This window comes from Bidens hawaiensis, unplaced genomic scaffold (assembly GCF_021521415.1).
Source record: "Bidens hawaiensis isolate Kalapana, Puna unplaced genomic scaffold, B.hawaiensis_p1.1 tig00021824_1, whole genome shotgun sequence".
Taxonomy (NCBI): domain Eukaryota; kingdom Viridiplantae; phylum Streptophyta; class Magnoliopsida; order Asterales; family Asteraceae; genus Bidens; species Bidens hawaiensis.
Genome location: NW_027493384.1, coordinates 110,146 through 131,524, shown reverse-complemented (window position 1 = coordinate 131,524; position 21,379 = coordinate 110,146).

Below are 21,379 nucleotides of genomic sequence, written 5' to 3'. Positions count from 1 at the left end.
AGCGTACTGTCGATCAAACCCCTTTCAAAACCATTTTCCAGCAAGTAGTCCGATAACGTTGAATACCAGGCACGAGGTGCCTGATGTAAACCATATAACGCCTTGCTCAACCTGTATACATGATCAGGAAAGTCTGGGTCAGGAAAACCCGGTGGTTGCTCAACATACACAACCTCGTCAACTTTCCCGTTAAGAAACGCACTCTTTACATCCAACTGAAACACCTTCATCTTTTTGAAAGCAGCAAACGCCAAAAACAATCGAATCGCTTCTAACCGGGCAACAGGAGCGAAAACCTCATTGTAGTCAATACCCTCTTGCTGATTAAAACCTTTAACAACCAGCCTCGCCTTATTTCTCACAATAATCCCCTTTTCATCTCTCTTGCACTTGAACACCCATTTCGTGCCTATAGCATGCACATTCTTTGGTTTTTCGACCAAGGTCCAAACTTCCATTTTCTCGAACTGAGCCAACTCTTCTTGCATAGCTTCGACCCACGAACTGTCCTTCAAAGCCATTTGATAATTCTTCGGTTCAATTTGGCTTATGAAGCAAGAGTACAAACATTCATTCATAATACCTGTATCTTTAATGCTTGTATAAACACAGGTGTGCTCATTCAAGCTACTTCTGGTTTGTACACTAGAGGACACATCACCTATAACATTTTCCAGTGGGTGATCTTTGTGAATTCTAGTGGTCGGAACAGCACTGACATGCAAATTGTCTTCCAAGTTTGAAGAGATCTCATCAATGGTTGTTTCAGGCTGAGAGTGAAAAGGATTAATAAACTCATCTCCAGCTGAGGATGCAGGGGTATCGATAGAGTTTGATGTGGAAGGCTGAGATTTTTCTGTCATCTGATGTTGCACTAGCTCCTCTTCCTCATCAAATATCATCTTCGTCACAACTCTTTCGTCTTCTTCAGCAATTTCCAAATTAGGTACGTTAAACGACTTAAACAGTTTAACATAGTCAAAAAGCTCAGCAGGTCCATTGCTTGGTTTTGGCGGTTGATAACTAGTAATGTCGGTGTTACACACCACCTCCACCTTGCAAGTTGTCGTATTGAAGACCCGTCTGTTGGGAGTCCCAACAACATAACCGACTAGGATTCCCTCATCGGCTACTTCACCAAATTTCGAGTTAGTCTTCAAAATCGAACAAGGAGAACCAAATGGTTCAAGACCGCACAAGTTGGGCTTCCTACCGTGCATAAGCTCGTAACAAGTTTTTCCAAGTCTCTTAACTGTTAACACCCGATTCAGAACATAGCAGGCTGTAGCCACTGCTTCAGCCCAGAACATCACAGGAAGCTTTGAGTCTGCCAGCATAGTTCTGGCTCCTTCAATCAACGTTCGGTTCTTCCTTTCAGCTACTCCGTTCTGTTGTGGCGTATACGGAGCGCTGTATTGATGCTCAATACCCTTCTGTAGACAAAAGATTTCCATCTCAAAGTTCTTGAACTCTGTCCCATTGTCGCTTCTGATGAATTTAACTGATTTACTCATGACATTCTCGACTTTTGTAATGAGATTCTTTACCATCTGAGTCGTCTCGTCTTTCGTTTTCAGAAAATATACCCACGAGTATCGCGAGTAATCATCAGTTATCACCAAGCAGTAAGAAGTACCGCCTAGACTTTGTACATTCACCGGACCGAAGAGATCCATATGAAGTAGTTCTAGAGTACCAGCAATTGAGTTGATCGTCTTGGTGAGATGGCTTTTCTTGTGTTGTTTTCCCTTCTTGCACGCTATGCATTTATCTTCAAAGTTAAAACTCTTTAAGGGAACGCCCATCACAAGCCCATTTTTGACAATGTAGTTCATCTTACGAAGATGAATATGTCCCATTCTCCTGTGCCATAATTCTGATTCAGATTCGCTTGCCTTTGTCATTAAGCATGATTCTCCGGTGGCCATTTCAGTAGACCTCATATCCATCACGTATGTATTCGTTTCACGTGGAGCTTTCATTACTATCCATTCTTCTGGTATATGAAAACCAGGCTTCAATACAATCGCTTCATTCTTAGTGAAATGGACAGTGTATTCTTTATCACAGATCTGCGACACACTCAGCAGATTGTGCTTTAATTCCTCCACAAAGTTTACATTTTCAAGTGTCATTCTCCCATTCGACACAGTTCCTCTCCCAGTTATTCTTCCTCCGCTTTCACCAGCAAAACTAACTCTAGCTCCCTGAACAGGTTTTAAGTCTTGCAACAAGTGTTTGTTGCCTGTCATGTGCCTGGAACAGCCGCTATCTACAATCCAAAGATTGTTTGCAGCCCTGTTCAACTGTTCCTGCACCATAAAACAAAGAGTTAGAATCTTGGGACCCAAGACCAATTGGTCTTGGATCGATACATCCCGTATCCTGGCTTTCTCAAGTTAGCATCAGGATAATTTCTGTACGTCCTGTTAGGGAATCTCCCTGCAGATTGAGTGTAATGCCTTCCAAACCTTTGAGAATAGAAAGTGTTATTTCTTGTGGTTTGGTTGTAAAAATGAGGTTGGTTTTTATGAAAATTTGAATTCGTTACATTTTGGCATTTTTTAAAGTTTTCATTTTTAGCAGGAACAAAATGACGCTTATTCTCATTTTTATTTGGCTTCACATCTCTAAATCTCGGTTTCAAAGGACAATCTGCAACTAGATGTCCTAACTTGTTACATCTAAAGCAACATCTACTCTCCATTTTCTTGTCAAATGTTGGTTTGGATGTAGAGGCAGTGTTACCAGCCGTTCGTCTCACATAAGGTGGGACGTACGGATTGAGTGGAGAACTCTTTTTAGAAACTTCATTTTTATCTCCATCGGTGGGTAAACCTACCTTCTCTTTTGTCTGACCAGATTCGGACAACATATCCGAATCTGATGAGACTGGACTTGATACAGAAATATTCACACTAGAAACAGGCGAACTTGTTTCGCCACAGCTAACACTTGGTTCGACACTAGTAATTTTGATAGTAGTTGTCTGAGGAACTTCGAAATCAACAGATTTCTGAACACTTGGATTATAAGTATAATTGTGGTTAAAGGGTGGTGGAACTTCGTGATATCCGATTCCTCCCCTCTTTGCAGAGGTACCTGGATCACTCACGAGGTGATCAAGGATGGCCGAGGAATTCCTGAACTGCTCAAGTTTGCGGTTCAGTTCCACCACCTTTACCTGGTGGTCAGCAATCTGTTTATCCCGATCAGCAATCACTTTAGTTTTTTCTTCCAAAACTTCATAACTAAGATCAATTATTTCAATTTTCTCAGCAAGTTTAAGCTTTAAGCTTTGAATGTCTTTTTCACATGCTTTTATTTTAATTTTATAACTTGTTTCTCTTGCTTTTGTAAAATGGTGATCTTCTTTGATAGTTTTAAAGTCAGCATCTAAATGGACATACTGATCAGTTATTGTTTTAAGTTGCTCAGACAAATTCTCACAACTAGTACAAATAGTTGTAGGACTTACCTCGGAGCGATTATCTTTGTCATTTGCCATGAAAGCGGTTTCTTCTTCATTTGTTTTCTCAATTTCTTCAACCTTCTCACATTCTTCAGCTTCAGACTCAGCCATGTTTGCTTGCTCACCAGAACCACTTGGGCGTTGATTCCAGTTGTACTCTCCTGCCTCTCTGGTCAACATGGCATTTATCTCTCTGTTAACTCCTGAGTGTTGTGTAGGTCGACCTTGTCCACGTTCAACCCTCTCATTTCTGCATTCCTTGGCAAAGTGCCCGTACTGTTGACAATTGTAGCACCTTACCTTGGACTTGTCGAACCCGGGCCGACCACCAACGAACTTTCTCCCCGTTTTATTCATGAAACGCTTGACTCGCCTCACTATCATGGCCATTTGCCATTGCAAGTCCATCTCCTCCAGATCATCAGCATCGATCTGGTCATAATCCTCATCCAGAACAGCAGGGTCCACAATCTTCCCCTGGATGTAGTTTTCGTAGGAAGCAATAAATGAAGCATAGACTGCAAACTGCTCTTCAGCAGATTTTACACTCATAGGCATCTTGGTATAATTATTGCTTGATGCATTTACAGAAAAACTACTTGTGGATGCTTGAGGCTTTGAAGTACTAGATCCTCCAGCAACGAAACATACATCACCATTCGTGTTTACAGAAACGTTTCCATCATGAGGAAAGTCGGGACCTGACTCCCCTTTTGAGTAAAAAGCTGCAGATTCAGGTCTCGAACTTGAGCCTGAGTTAATCTTTGCACCATACATACCAGGGTCTTGTATCTGGTCTGTTGGTGTTTCTTTTCGAACCATATTGAGCTCATAAGTTCTGAGCTTGTTTACTGCAGTTTCCAAATCACAGTTAGGAAAGTCTCTGTCTTCCCTCATAAGGACGGTGTACATTTCCCACTTCGGTGGGAGAGCATCGAGAAGCTTTTCGACGATCTCTTCTTCTCGGTAGGCAATCGAATAATTGCTAAGCTCTGTCATTAGATGATAGTATCTGGTGATAATATCATCCAAAGATTCATTCTTCAAATATTTGAAGACGGAGAACTGGGTCTTCAAGAGTTTAATCTTTGAGGCACGGATACCTACGTTCCCCTCGAATCTGTTTTCCAGAGCATCCCAAAGCTCTCTTGCAGAAGTGTACTTTCGGAACGTATGGAGAACTTCTTGAGGAAGTGCCATTGTTATCGCTGCATGGGCCTTGCTCTCGGCCTCATACATTTTCTTTTCTTCGTCCTCCATTTTACTGTACTTCTTCACCACGTCACGTCCTTCGTATTGCATGGTTGGAGGGACGTATCCATCTTGAATGCACACCCACATTTTGGCATCCTGATATTTAATGTACTGGATGAATCTATCCTTCCATGCCACGAAGTCTGTTCCCTTCATCAACCTCGGGGCCTTAGTGGCTGACCCTGCCTCAACTTCCATCTTGACCAAATCGGAGATGTTGATCGATGACATCCTTGTAAAACCTGAAAAACCTGAAAAAAAAAAGAAAATATTAAAACAGCTCAGTAGGCGAAGTTAAGGATAACTTCGCTTGAAGGTCAACTTCGCTGAACAGAGAACTTCGCTGAGGTCTTTAATTCGCTTGAATTGGCGAAGTTAAAGTTAACTTCGCTTAGCTCTGGCGAACTTATGAGTTGAGCGAACTTGGGTAGTAAGCGAAGTTGTGGATAACTTCGCTAAGGCGAACTTATGAAATCTGCGAACTTAAGTGTGAAGCGAAGTTGCGGATAACTTCGCTAAGGCGAACTTATGAGTTGAGCGAAGTTGTGGTTAACTTCGCCAAACTTTATATCTTCGCCAAAAACCCTAATTCCAGTGACGGCAACTTCGCCTGAATTCAACAACTTCGCCTGAAGATCAGCAAGTTCGCCCGATGAACCTGGAAGTTTTTCCAGATCTGTTTTCTTCAAACCAGAAGCTCCCGATCAATGCTAAGGCTTGAAAAAGACTGTCAAGCACTAGTAGAACACAATCCCAACAAAAATACGTCTCGCGAATAGGTCAAACGAGACGAAACTACACCCGCGTGAAATCCCGAACCTCACAATCGAGCCGATGGCTCTGATACCAATTGTAGGTTCCTGGACGGATCGTACACGGGATGTTCTCTAACAACGCAGGTGCGGAATCCCTGCGTAAGTAGGTTACGAGTGTAGATATAGAATAACACAAGCAATGAATCAAACACGTAATATTATTAACCGAACACGTGACTCGTAGTCACTATTACAGACACTGGAACTAGCAAACACGTCTGCTTAAACTCGAACACTTGACTGAAACCCTAAACTCCTTCACACGACGATTCGGCTGTAATAATCAATATATACACGACAACTTCGCCACAGGCGAAGTTGTCTGTAACTTCGCATATTCAACAAGTTCGCCTGAGCGAACTTGTTGACAACTTCGCTAGTTACACAAACAAAAACATAATCAAATACACAATTACAATACAGACTCGATTACAATTACAAGACTATGAACTACTGACAAACATGTACCAACACAATCCCAAACCGACCTTGAAATGGGGATGTACTACATGATTTGGGAAGACGCCGGTAAATGTCAAAAGGTAAACACCCCAAGCAGTGAACTTGGAAGGTATGGTGGTACCAACTTTGTGAAACACATGACTCCGGATGAATTTAGAAGTCTTGATTTGCTGGCTTGGTGGAGAGGTAAGGAGGATGAGTTTCCGATCCTCGCCGCCATGGCCAAAGATTTACTAACGGTCCAAGCTTCCACGGTAGCTTCGGAGTCTGCTTTTTCTGTTTCTGGCAGGGTTATATCGATTAGGAGGACTCGACTCACTCCACCTGCTGTAGAGATGTCGATTTGCTACAAGGATTACTTGGACACTTTAGATAGGGCACAACATCAACGCTCACTCGAGGGGGAAATGGAGTATGAGGCGGGCTTGTATGAAGACGAGGTCAATCAAGGACACACTCAGCCAATGACCGATGAAGAAGCCGCGTACGACGATTACCTAAGGAATAGCTCGGGATCGGGTAGCGAAGAAAATTAGTTAAAGAAACAGCAAACATGGAGGCAAATAATGAGTAAGAAACAGCAAGTTGTTCATGTAATCGTGTCTAAGCATTCTTTAATGTTTGTATTTTTGAGTTACGAATATGCGATAACGATTTAATGTTTGTATTTTTATTGTAAAAACTATAAATGAAAGTTATGTGTTTTTAATCTTCCAAGCAAAGAACCCTAACAACGAAAGCAAATAATGGCTTCGGTCAGTCCGTTTTGCCTTGTAGTTACCGGTTTGCATTGTAGTTACCGGTTTGTTTATACTGTGAAAAAATAATGGTTATTTAAAAAAAAAATAAAAAAAAATAAAAAAAACCGGTTAACCAAAAAACCGGTTTTTAAAAAACCGGTTAATAAAAAAACCGGTTTAATAACCGGTTCAAACTGGTTTCTAAACCGGTCCTAACCGGTTAGACCGGTTAGGGTTTTTACATACACAAACCGGTTATTAACCGGTCCGGTTATTAACCGAACCGGTTTTTTTCCGGACCAAAAAAAAAACGGTTCGGTTAATAACCGAACCGGTTTTTTTAAAAAAACCGATTTGTGCACCTCTAGTTCAATTATTTATAGCCAGTGCTCCCCACAACATGACATACCCCCGTTATCAAGCAATACCCCAAATCCATAACCATAGGTGAATATGCAAAATTTTATCTGTAGGGCTTACATGTAGCGTGTCCCTTGTGGTCCATTTCTTAATGATAATGAGACGCGAGCAAGGGGACCCCACATGACTAACAGCCTGGATGATCAAGTCTGTAGTGTATTTGTACTTTTGTACTATTGTGATCATGTTTTATAGACTTATAAGGGTTTGCTCTTTGGCTTTATTTTAAATGTACATAACCCCACTTAGGAATTGTGAATACCCAGCTAAATAGATTGCATACAGACCCATGGTCTCCGGACCCAAAGCATCCCATCAATACAGGATTTAAGGTTATAAAACCATACGCCGATGAGGTGTAAAACACTAACTAACATTCTAAGATTTATAACAGGCTACACGGCATACTCTAACGTTAAACCTACACAAGCATCATATGATAACGTATTCAGATTTTTTAAAAACTCATGATATTTCCACTTTTTTTTCATACCAAAATTTGAGGCTTGAGTATGGCCCGACCTTTCATTGCTTATTTTTCACGGACAAAACGCTTTACCCACAAAAGATTTCCGTTTAACCGTTTTATCAAATTTGCCCTTTCATTTTCAAGGCTGAGCCTACCGACACATCCCAAGTTAAGTGCGTTTTCTTTTATTTATCTCATATTATTAGTAGTTTGAAAAACTTATTTCCGAATAAAATCATCATCTCCGACTTTAACGCAAAAGAAACTAAAAACAAGGGACATTTTTATTTTATTTTTTTTTCAACTTAAACAACGTACGATAACGAAAAACAAGTGAAAACTTTTTATTTATTTAAATTTTTTTAATTTTTTTTTATTTATTTTTTCTTCTACAACTAAGTAAAATAAATTCTCATCCCCACACTTAGAACGAAATCGTCCTCGATGAGAACAAGGAAAAGAAATAAAATAAAAATAAAACGTAAAGCATGAAATAAAAACTTTAAATAACAGAAATTAAAATAGAGAACGGGTTACTCCCCTGGTTTAGATGCAGATTCTTCATCAGCTGTGTATGACTCAAAAGAACGTATAGCATTTCATTCGCGGCCGTAACCACGGGTGAACCAGTTCCAAAACGCCATTAGAGCTACCATGCGCATAATCATACGTGTAACAACTCAAACTCGCTCGCATGTAGCGGCGTACAAAACAGAAAACAGAAGCATAAGAAATAAACATATTTTTGTGTTTTTGAATTTTTTTAATTTTTTTTTTTTTTGATTTTTTTTAAATATTTATATTTTTGTTGTATTTTTATGTTTTTATAAATATAAATATAAATAAAACAAATAAAAACAGATAATAAAGAGAATCAAAATACAAACTCTACAACTCGGGCTGTCTCCCGAGTGATGCATCCATCACGACTATTCCTCGGTGAATGAGTCAAGGTAGAACACCTCGACTGTCTAATCAGTTATCGGCTCTCCTATGTAGTGCTTCAATCTATGGCCGTTCACCTTAAACTTCCCGCTTCGATCTTGTATCTCAATCGTGCCATACGGGAAAACCTCAGTGACTGTGAACGGTCCCGACCATCGGGATTTCAACTTTCCCGAGAATAACCTCAACCGTGAGTTATACAGTAAAACCTTATCCCCACACTTGAATTGCTTATTACCCTTCAATTTCCTGTCATGCAGTTCCTTCGTATGCTCCTTATACCGAAATGATTGTGCATATGCGTGATCCCGGAGCTCCTCTAATTCATGTAATTGATGGAAACGATTACCCTCTGCGGTGGGTAAATCCAGATTAACCCTTTGAAGGGCCATGAAGCGCGGTGTTCCAATTCAACAGGAAGATGACAGGTCTTCCCATAAATCATCCGAAATGGTGTGGAACCAGTCGGAGTCTTGTAGGCTGTACGGAAGGCCCACAGAGCGTCATCTAATTTGTCGGACCAATCCCGACGATTTGAACCAACCGTTTTCTCGAGAATAAGTTTGATTCCCCAATTACTCACTTCTACTTGCCCACTAGTCTGTGGGTGGGTAGGCGGTCGTAAGCCGATGGGTGACCCCATAACGCTTCAACGCCTTATCCATCTGCGAGTTGCAAAAGTGAGTACCTCGATCACTAATCAAGGCTTTCGGGACTCCAAAACGAGCAAATAGACTTTTCAGAAAACGGACTACCACTCGGGCATCATTGGTGGGTAGAGCTTTGGCCTCAACCCACTTAGACACGTAATCAACGGCCACGAGTATGTATTTGTTTCCACGTGAAGATGGAAACGGTCCCATGAAATCAATACCCCAAATATCAAAAACCTCACAAACTTGAATGGCATTCTGGGGCATTTCGTTTCGCGAAGAAATGTTGCCGACACGCTGGCAACGATCGCAACTCTTAACGAACAGGTGAGCATCCTTAAAGATAGACGGCCAGTAAAAACCAGAATCAAAGACTTTCTTTGCCGTAGAACTCACACCGTGGTGACCTCCAGTCGGTCCCACATGACAATGGCTAAAAATTTGCCATCCTTCCTTGACATCTACACATCTTCTAATAAGCTGATCAACACCAATACGGAAAAGATATGGATCGTCCCAAAGGTAAAATTTGATGCCAGCAAAGAACTTCTTCTTTTGCTGGTAAGGCATCTTTGGGAGGTATCCGTCAGCAAGATAGTTCGCGAAATCAGCAAACCATGAAAAACCTTCCTCTTGTGCAGTAACGAACATCAGACTCTCCGTCGGAAAACGATCGTCGATCCTAACTCCTGAATCTCCTATATCAACTCCCTCTAGTCGTGAAAGGTGATCAGCCGCCACATTCTCGGCCCCCTTTTTATCACGGATCTCTATATCGAACTCTTGAAGCAACAGGATCCATCGGATAAGACGAGGCCTAGCATCCTGTTTACTGAAAAGATATCTAATAGCAGCATGATCCGTATAAACAATCGTTTTGGACAAAACCAGATAGGACCTAAATTTGTCGAAAGCGAACACCACAGCTAAAAGCTCTTTTTCGGTGGTGGTATAGCTTTCCTGTGCGCCATTTAAGGTCCGGCTCGCATAGTAGATCGGATGGAAATGCTAATCCTTCCGTTGTCCAAGAACCGCTCCGACTGCGAAGTCGCTCGCGTCACACATCAACTCGAATGGTAACGACCAGTCGGGAGCAACCATGATCGGGGCGTTAACTAGTTTGTCTTTTAGAAGATCAAACGCCTCGATACACTGCTCAGAAAAAATAAATGGAGCATCCTTCTCCAAGAGTTTGGTCATGGGTCTCGCGATTTTAGAAAAATCTTGATGAACCGGCGGTAGAACCCGGCATGACCTAGAAAACTACGAATTGATCTCACAGAAGTGGGCGGGGGGAGATTAGAAATGGTCTCGACCTTTGCCCGGTCAACCTCTATCCCCGCACTTGAGATTCGATGCCCTAGAACAATGCCCTCGCGAACCATGAAATGACATTTTCCCAGTTAAGGACTAGGTTGGTGTCAATGCAGCGGGACATCATCATCTCGAGATTTGATAAACAATGATCGAAGGAACTCCCAAATACGGAAAAATCTTCCATGAACACCTCCATGGAGTCCTCGATCATATCATGAAAAATGGCCACCATACACCTCTAGAATGTGGCCGGAGCGTTACAAAGTCCGAACGGCATACGTTTGTAAGCAAACGTTCTGTAAGGGTAGGTGAAAGTGGTTTTCTCCTGGTCGTCGGGAGCTATCGGAACCTGGAAGTACCCGAAGAAACCGTCTAGGAAGCAGTAGTACTGCTGACCTGCTAAACGCTCTAACATCTGATCAATGAATGGGAGAGAAAAGTGGTCTTTCCTGGTGGCATCATTCAGTCGGCGATAGTCGATGCAGACTCGCCATCCTGTTACAGTCCTCGTGGGAATAAGCTCGTTCCTCTCGTTGGTGACGACAGTCATGCCCCCTTTTTAGGAACCACTTGGACTGGACTCACCCAAGCACTATCAGAAATGGGGAAAATGATCCCCGCATCAAGGAGTTTAACGATCTCCTTCTTTACGACCTCTTGCATTTTCGGATTAAGCCGCCGTTGCGGCTGGACGACAGTTTTGAAATTTTCCTCCATGATGATTTTATGAGTGCAGAACGAAGGGTTGATACCCTTGATGTCGATAATCTTCCAAGCAATAGCCTCCTTGTGCTCTCGTAGCACCCTCAACAACTTCTCCTTCTCGACCTAGGTCAACGCAGATGCAATGATAACCGGAAGCTTCTTCTCTTCATCTAAAAAAGAATAATCAAGGTGGGAAGGTAAATCCTAAAGCTCTAAGGAAAGAGGAGGACTCTCGACCGAAGGTCGGTCCATCGGATCTTCTCGTACGATCTCAGCAGACACGCCAGATTCAGGGGTATGCGACTCGGTGTCGTCATTTAAGGACTGATTGGTTACGGCAACCATTTCAATCTCCGGAATCTCCCTATCGAGAATCTGGGTGTCGGAGGCAGATCCTCCACAAATTTCACCGAGAAACTCCCCGACATGCTCCATGATGGTATCAATGAAGTATAAGGAGTCATCAGCAGACTTGGGGTGTTTCAGAGAATGTCGAACGTCAAAGGTGACGTTCTCATCCCAAACTCTTAAGATTAATTTACCCTCGCAGACATCGATCAATGCCTGTGCAGTGGCAAGGAATGGCCGGCCCAAGATGAGTGGGACACTATCGTCATCGTTCATGTCCAGGATGACAAAGTCCACCGGGAAGATGAACTTGTCGACACGAACAAGCATGTTCTCGACCACCCCTCGGGGGTATTTTACAGAACGATCAGCAAGCTGGATACTCATACGGGTAGGCCTCGGTTCGCCTAGTCCCAACTTGCGATACACGGAATACGGCATGAGATTAATACTGGCACCAAGATCTGCCAGCGCATGGACGACCGTATTATCACTCAAGATGCAGGGAATTGTGAAACTCCTAGGATCGGACATCTTTTCTGGTAACTTTCTCTGCAAGACTGCAGAGCAACCAGCACTCAGAGGAATGGAAGAGACTTCGGCTAACTTCTCTTTGTTCGAAAGAATATCCTTAAGCAACTTTGCGTATTTGGGCATTTGCATAAGTGCCTTAAGGAAAGGAATATTAAGATGATGTTGCTTCAGAAGGTCAAGAAATTTGGAGTTCTGCTCCTCGTCTCTATCCCTACGGACTCTCCCGGGAAATGGGAGTCTAGGTTTGTAGACTCTCGGTGGTGTGCTGGGTGATGGTTGGTTCTCGGCCTGTGCTGAACTTCTGGGTCTGTACCTTTGATGCACCTCGGCCGGTGGAGACTCCAACTGAATCTCCTCGTCTACCTGCTCCTCCACATCTACCGTAGGCTCGTTAATGACTCCTCTCGTTGCCACTTGAATCACGGGCTCGCTACGTGCCCCCGCACCGCTCCTTGTCGTCACAGCCTTCGCGAACGCCTTCGGATTTTGTTCAGTGTTACTTGGAAGTGTACCTGGCGACCTCTCATTTATACGACTTGCTATCTCTCCCATCTGACGCTCGAGATTTTGAATTGACGCTCCTTGATTTCTCATGAATGACTCGTGCTCCCGGAATTTCTCTTGAGTTTCTTTGTGACGGGAGTCCTCTCGAGTCATGAGTTGCGACAGCATCTGTGCCTGCTGTGCCATCATCTCCTCCAGCGTGGGCTTCTTCTCCCCACCACTCGCTCCTTCACCGGAATCCTTGAAAAGACTCTGACGCGGCTGGAAGCTGGAATGATTTCCGTTCCTCCAGTTAGGATTTTGGTTACCTCTCCAACCAGAATTATAAGAATTAAAAGAATTAGGATTTCGGTTCGGATTGTTAACATAGTCTACAACCTCCTCCTGGAAACCTACAGGGCACTGAACGGTTTCATGCCCTCCTCTACAGATCTCGCACAACTTACTCTTCACCTGCAGGTCCTTCACAATCTTCGTTAACGCCTCAACCTGTGCCGCGAGGGCGGTGCTCGTGTCGACTGAATGTATACCGCGTGATAAAGCGTCGACGGTTTTGGTGCTCTTAGAAGGTGGTCGCTGGTATCCACTCATGGCTAAACCGTTAAATAAGGCAATGCACTCATCGGTATCCTTTGTCGTCAATAAGTTGCCTCCTGCAGCAGTGTCAAGCATATTCTGAGTCGCGTACGTCACTCCGTTATAGAACTTTTCAACAACCGCCCAGTCCTGCAAGCCGTGGTTCGGACATAAAGCAAGTAGGTTTTTGAATCTCTCCCACGCCTCGTAGAAACTCTCAGTGTCCTCCATCTGGAAAGAATGAATCTGGTTACGCAAACGAGCGGTCTTAGCCGGAGGATCGTATTTTTCCAGGAACTGGGTCTGCATGGCGGCCCAAGTAGAAATGGATCCCTGTGGGAGGTACTCAAGCCACAGACTCGCATGATCAACGAGTGAGAACGGAAAGATTCGGAGTTTTATGGCGTCTTCGGATACGCCGGCAAGATGAAACGTGTCGCAGATACGTGCAATACGAGTGAGATGAGAATGCGGGTTCTCGTGGAGCAACCCGTGAAACTGAGCAGAATGAGCAATCGTGTTCAGAACGTTAGATGGAATCTGCCAAGTCGTTTGGACTCCTATAGCTGGTGGAGCAATGCTGGATCTCGCGCCAGCATCGACCGGACAGGCCCGGTCTGCAACTGTCCTCCTCGGTAGTGGATTCGCGTTGCCCATAATCCTATCCCTATTGACGGGTTCAGAAAAAGTAGGAGAAGAAAACGTATTACCGACGGATGTAGATGAACTGGAAGACGGTTTTGTACGACGTCTCTCAAGAAGCTCTCTCTCTGGTTCGGGAAATCCTTCAACTTCTGGTGGTCCTAGAGATCGAGTACGTCGCATACAACTATTTAAAATAAATAAAAGAAATTATAATTATCTAAACTATTTTAAACTATCAAACAAAACAATTAAGAAAACAAATAGTAAATAAGGCAAGTCCTAACTCGAGTCGTTCATAATACGCCTCAAACCGTGTCCCCTGCAACAGCGCCAAAAACTTAATGTGTGAAAATGTATAATATAAATAAAGAACGAATCACAATTAAGCTTTAAATTTATAAAAATGAAAATCCTATAGAAACCACACAAAACCGGCAAGTGTACCGATCATAAATAGTATAGCATCAAGGAAGTCCAGATGTTGAACTCAAAGACACGTGAAAACGTTTATGATTAAGAAAACACTAACCAAGACTTACCAAAATAATTTTTATTTAATTTTTAAGATTTTATTTAACTACTTAAATTAATTTAACTAAACGAAAACGTTTGACAAAATACTTTTAGAAAACTTTGACTTAAATTCAATATGTAAAAACGTCTACCTAGGAATGAATCATGTTGACAGAAATAACAATACAATGGATTGAAAATATTCACGACACCGGTTATAAAAGATGACACAACCAAAACTTGTTTTAAGAAAGTCAAATTACCTCTCAGTCTCTCTAACAATCTCTAACTTATTTTAGTCGATTTTAAAGAATAAACCGGGAAAACAATTATTAACGTGTTCAAATGTTGAATTACCTCTCGGTCTCATCGACACACTATCCTAATGAAAACGAATACTACGCACCCAAGGATAGAGGAACAATTTAACTTAACCCAAATTAAACCAACTAATTGCACATAAACACTCAAACTTGACAAGACAAAAACCCGCTCTCGCGCGGTCTTAATTCTAACAAGTAAAAGGAACGGACAATATTACTTCTTATCACCTCTCGGTCTCAAAGAAGGTGTATTTTAACTGATTTTAGATAATATATTACCCACTTATCCCTACGGTTGTACTTACCGCAAATAAACCCAAAACACCAAGTAAAGAGTTTAACAAGCAATCAATTAATCAAAACCAATTCAATTAACTAATGCAAGAGGATTATAAGTAATAACAAATAAAACACAGCCATCATACACAATCTAATTCATGGTTTAGTTAAACTTTACATCAATAATTTAAGTCTTGAACATTAACAATTCATTAAACAAGTTAAAACCATTCAACAATCATCTATCCTAGGTAGAACAAACAAGTTTAGCTACATATTAATTTTGGACAGCCATGCATACTCAAGAAAAATACCATAAACATCATCATAAACATTATAAAACTCATTCAAGACAAACTCAATCAATAACAAGACAAACTATCAAACAATTGCAAAACAATTCAAATCAAAAGACCAAATCAATAGAGTTAGGGTTCTGGAACAAAAAAATAAAGTTTAAGGATGTTTTACTAAGTATTATGGCTGAGATTTAAGATTGTTTGAAGCCCCTAGCTGTTGCCCCAAGCCTCCTCTTCCTTCTCCAACCGCCAACACCAGTAGCCGCCAACAGCTTCTTTTTTTCTTTCTTCTTTGGCCGGCGGCAGAACTAGTTCCGATCGGAACTATGTGTAGAGGTTAGGGTTTTGTGATTTCGGGTCTTTTTGATGAATAATGGCTGATTACTCTTGATATTAATTAAATATAATAATATAAAAGGCTCTTAAGATGTGGGCTTGGGTCGGGCCTTGATTAAACTTTGAAACTTTGACACTTAAACCCTCCAAGTTCTCTGTTTCTTGCCTTTTTTTCCACATCTTTCCATAACATACACAAAACATTTCAATTTTGTAAAACTTTGCACTTAACCCCCTAAACTTACATAAATTTGTTATTAAATCATTAAAACATTATAAAACTGTAAGGAAATATAAGTGTGTTATTCAACACATCATTATCACAATGTATGTTGCTAGTTGTTTTGTGCACAGGATCCTAGTGGAAAATAGAAGCTCATTACAACTAGAGACCCTGAAGAGGATGAACAATCCTGAATCCGAGATTGTATCAAAATCTTCAGTCTTCATGGGATTCAACGGAGAAGCCAAGAGTATAGTGGGAGACATCCAGCTTCCAATTTAGGTTGAGGGAGTAAATTCTATCCATAAATTTTGTGTTATTGATGCGTTCACCTCTTTTAATGTTATATTAGGAAGACCCTAGATCCACGATATGAAAGCGGCCCCCTCGACCTATCACTAGTGCATTAAGATGTCGATTCCTTTAGGGATCGTGAAGATTCAAGGTGACCAACGAGAAGCTAAATATTTCTATGCCTCGTCAATGAAAACAACAACTAAACCAACTCAAGCATAAAAATCAAAGAACAAACATTTGATGTCTTGGAAACAGCTGAACATGAGGTCAAATATGCACGATTATATGATAAGGATTCCGACATCAAAGTGTTGGTAGGAATTGGGATTCTTGAGGAAATTGAAGATCAGTTGGTTAAGTTTCTCAAGAGCATAATCTCCACCTTTTCATGGAAACACGAGGACATGATAGGTAATTATAAAAATATTGTTACTCATAAACTAGGGCTGGAAAAAAGTTTTAGGCCAATCCAACAAATGATGTAACATCCCACTTTTGAAAAGAATTAATAAAATAAATTTCTTTTATTTTATAGTGTGTCGTTTATCGGTTTAAAGAAATAAACTAATAGAAGGTGGGCTTGGACTTTAAAATATGGAATAAGAGATGGAATGGGCCTTAGATCCATGGGCTTAAGGGAGTATAAATACCCCTTAAACCCTAAACATTTCCATTTTTATCCATCTCATAGCCTACACCATCAAAAACACACACAAACACTATCCTTTAACCCGAGCCTAGATCCGAAGGTGAAAACCCGAACCCGTTGGTGCTAGAACGTTGTGACGAACTAAAACAACATCAAGACTAGACCGTGTTCGTCATTTGACTCGCTTAAGGTACGTTTATATCGAGAACCTGTTCATATAGGTTCGGAATAATTTAGAAATCATAGATATGTTTGAGTATGGTGAAAACAAATCTAACGAAACAAAACTTATTGAGATTGATTAACATTTGATGGGTTAATTTGTGCATGAAGAAACCGTATGTATGTATGTAACCATCGCACCCCATAAAGCGTATTATTTGGAAGGTTTGATGATTAGGGTTTGTAGACTCCTTGATTCTAAGTTCGTTGATACCTAAATCATGTTATTTCGTTAAGAATCGAAGGTTTAATTGCAGATCTGATGAAGGTTGACTGCGTATGTTCTTGACGATTTTGACTTTGACCGTTGAGTCAAAGATTTGGATAAGAACTGTTGATAGTTCGTTATGGTTAATCATTCGTTTCGTGTTCATAGCGAATGGGACACATTCGTGTGACTTGATAACGAATTAGCCATTAATTCATTATCTATCCGTTCGTTAAATAAGATAACGAATCTGGTAATTCGTTATATGCTCATTCGCTATGTTAAGGTAACGAATCAGAATAATGAATCAAGTCATGTTCCGATAACGAATCGGAAGGACGAACAAGATGATGTTAAGATAACGAACCAGAATAACGAATCAGCTAACGAACCAGATCATGAAAGATAACGAATCAGTTAACGAATCAGGCTTAATTCGTTATAGCAAACGAGTTTGCGAATTAGATGATAATTTAAAATCCTAATGGAAAATGTGCTAAGACAGTTAATTGAAAATAAAATTTTTCCAAGCTGACCTAGCAGCTTAACCCCAGCCAGGGGCTCTGCCTATTGGACTCTGCTAGGGGCTACCGCCCCTAGAACCCCGCTGCCAGACCCGGACCCCCGTTCGTTGAGGGCTATAACTAAACTAAAAATACGATATGGAAAGTGATAGTAATTAATATGACGGTGCGTGAACGATATACGGATATTGCATGTACCGTCGGGTGATAGTTTGAAGATATGAATGATATGTATATAAGGTATGAATGATATATAAATGCATGCATGAAAGTTATGATTATGAATGCATAGACAGGTATGGTATGGTTATATATAAGAAAGGGCAGCGAGCCCTAATAGTTCTCGAGGCAGAAAGGGAACCGAGCCCTAATAATTCTCGAGGCAGAAAGGGGACCGAGCCCTAATAATTCTTGAGGCAGAATTGGAACCGAGCCCTTATAATTCTCTAGGAAGAATGGGAACCGAGCCCTTATAATTCTCGACGCAGAATAGAATAATGTAAAGTAGGGTTTAGTATAAAGTATGAAAGAAAAGAAAAAGAATTTAAGAAAGTATATGACAGTGTATGTATGAAAGAAAGGTAAACAGGTTATATAATATGTATCTTCGAATGCGTATGCATGAATATGTGAAAGTATTGTACGTTACCTGTTTAACTAGAACTCACTCAGCATAACTAACTTTTAGTATGCACGCAGGTGAGTAGGATGAGACAGCTCGCTTGACGGGGACACATGGCACGGAATTGAAGATACTGGCATCTCAAAGAAATGTTATGTTATTTAAAATATTATGTTTTATGTTTAAATGATTTGAATGCTCGTTAAGACAAGAATTGATGATTATGTAATATATTGGTTTAAAGTTTTTATATTCCGCGTAAATTTTTAATTAACCCTGATGTTTAGAACTGTGTTTATGAGTAAATCTAACGTCCAAAGTAGGGCACCGGTAAAGAGGCCTTACAAAAGATAAGGATGTTCGCCCTAGAAAGAAATGTTATTATTCAAGAGGAAGTTGATACGCTGTTGAAAGTTGGAATGATTGGAGAAGTCAAGTTTCCGAGATGGATGGCCAACATGGTGGTGGTACAGAAGAAGACTGGCAAGTGGAGAGTTTGTGTAAACTGCACAGACATCAACAAAGCTTGTCCCAAAGATCCTTTCCATTTACTACACATAGACTCGATGGTAATTGTTGGGCATGAAATGTTAACCTTTATGGATACATCTTCGGGATTCCAGCGGATCCAATTGGAACCCTCAGATAAAGAATACACGACATTCATGAACCTGACATGTATATATTGTTACACTTCAATGCCTTTTCGTCTGAAAAATGCAAATGCGACCTATCAAAGACTGGTCAAAATGATGTTCAAAGAGAAACTGGGGAACACCATGGAGGTACATATCGATGACATGGTAGTGAAGTCAAAGAAATCTGGGGATCACCTTCGGGATCTTCAAGAAGCCATTAACATCCTCGAAAAATACAACATGAAGCTGAACTCGTCTAAGTGTCACTTTAGAGTGGGGGGCAGGCAAGTTTGGGATATATGGTTGCTAAAAGGGGGATAGATTCTAGTCCAGAGCAGGTCAAAGCTATCGTGAACCTGAAAGTACCTGAAAGCCACCTGAACCCGAAGCACCAATTTATCTCGAGATCCTCAGAAAGGTGCAAAGAGTTCTATGAGATCCTGAAAAAGAACGGAAGTTTTAATGGGGACAAAAGCATGAGAAGGCACTTGAAGACTTAAAACAATATCTTTCATCAGCACCTTTACTCATGAAGCCTGAAGATGGTGAACAATTATTCCTCTATCTAGCGGTATAGGCATTGTAAGTGTTGTACTAGTCAAGGATCACGAAGGAAAACAACATCCTATCTACTATGTAAGTAAAAGTCTACCTCATGATAAAAAGTTAATATTAGCTTTAGTTATGACATCTACCAAGTTAAGACTTTATTTTGAGATAAATAGTATATTTGTTAAAACTAATTATCATATTAAAATGTTTGAGAAAACCTTAAATGTCTGGTAGAATGGCTAAGTGGTCTGTTAAATTGAGTGCTTATGATCTATTCTATGAGCCTAGGACAACAATTAAATCCCCAGCTTTTGCAGACTTTGTGGCTGATTTCAGTAGTGATATCCAGCAGGAAGCTAACTGGGAAGTTTAACAACTAGACCAGGATAAGGGTAAGTGGATATAATTTTCTAATGGGGCATCGAATGTCAGGGTAAATTCTTAGGAGTCCTCCTGAAATCGCCATTGGGGACATAATACCCCAGACAATTGTGACATTTGTCAATTTTATTTGTATTCGTATTTGTATTTGTATTCGTTAAACCAACCCGTGGTGTCATTTCAATAAATTCGTGTTTGTCGTTTATCATTTAATATTATTTCGGACGATTTATAAGTATTACCCGTTCATTGTTTATTCATTTAAGTCAATTAACGATCTCCGAGCTATTAAAAGTTTATGAAATAATCAAGGTTTAAAACTATTCGAGCATAAAACGTAAACAATCCCAAGATAATAAAATACAACATGTTTTGTTTAAGTTACATATGGTTATAAAGATGAAGGGTTAAAGATTAATAAAGTAAAAACAGTTTATATATATATAGGAAGTTCAAGGGCTTAATATGTAAATTATATAAAATATATTAAAATAATCAAAAAAACCCTACCCCCCCCCCCCCTCCCCGTCTCTTTCCCCTTCGATTTTCTGGTACACCGGCCGGCGTCAACGGTGTTTTCCGGTGATCCTCCAAAACACCCATTAAGACCTCATTTTGATCCGTTAATCCCACCAAACGACTCCTCCACTAATAATCAACATTAATTCGCGAGTTATTTCGTCATTTAACATCTAATTAACTTATAATAATCACTAAACCCGTCAGAATAATTATTAAATCTCAATAACACGAATTAAACACGAACTGATTCAATTGAGGCTATAAATAGCACACTAATCTCCTTCTAAACGTGCTACAAACAAAATTTTACACTAAAAAACTCGTTAATATCACTGAATCGTTCGTCCAAGTTTTTTCCGGCCAGCACAGCGTTCGACCTCATTCCGGCATCTTTAGAGGTAATTGATAGATGAATTTTCATCGTTTCAACCTGACTAATGAAACCCCTAACATCAATTCATCAAACAAACAACAAAATTGGATAACTGAAATTTCTAGGGTTTAAGGTGAAGAAGATGAAGTTTACTTATTTGTTTATATTTAATTGGTTTGCATCTTTTAACAGAAATATTAAAGTGTTCTAGTGGTTGTGTATGTGTGTGTGGCATGGAGACCCGGGTTCGAACCCGGGTCACAGCAAACCATTTTACATATTTTTTTAACCATTTTATCAATCTTAATAAATCTAATATATATTTATAAAACATACAAAATAAATAATATTAGTTTACGGTTAAATAAAAGTTGTTTTAATTTCTGTTAGCATGTTTGTTCAAGAATCAACTTTTACAAACCCGGCAACACTCGTTAAAACTCGTAGAATAATTATATAAATAATATATATAATAAATTCTAAACCGACAAACGCTTATACTAATAATACAATATCGGCAACGCTAAATTTCCCTAAATATAATCAATATTCACCTTAT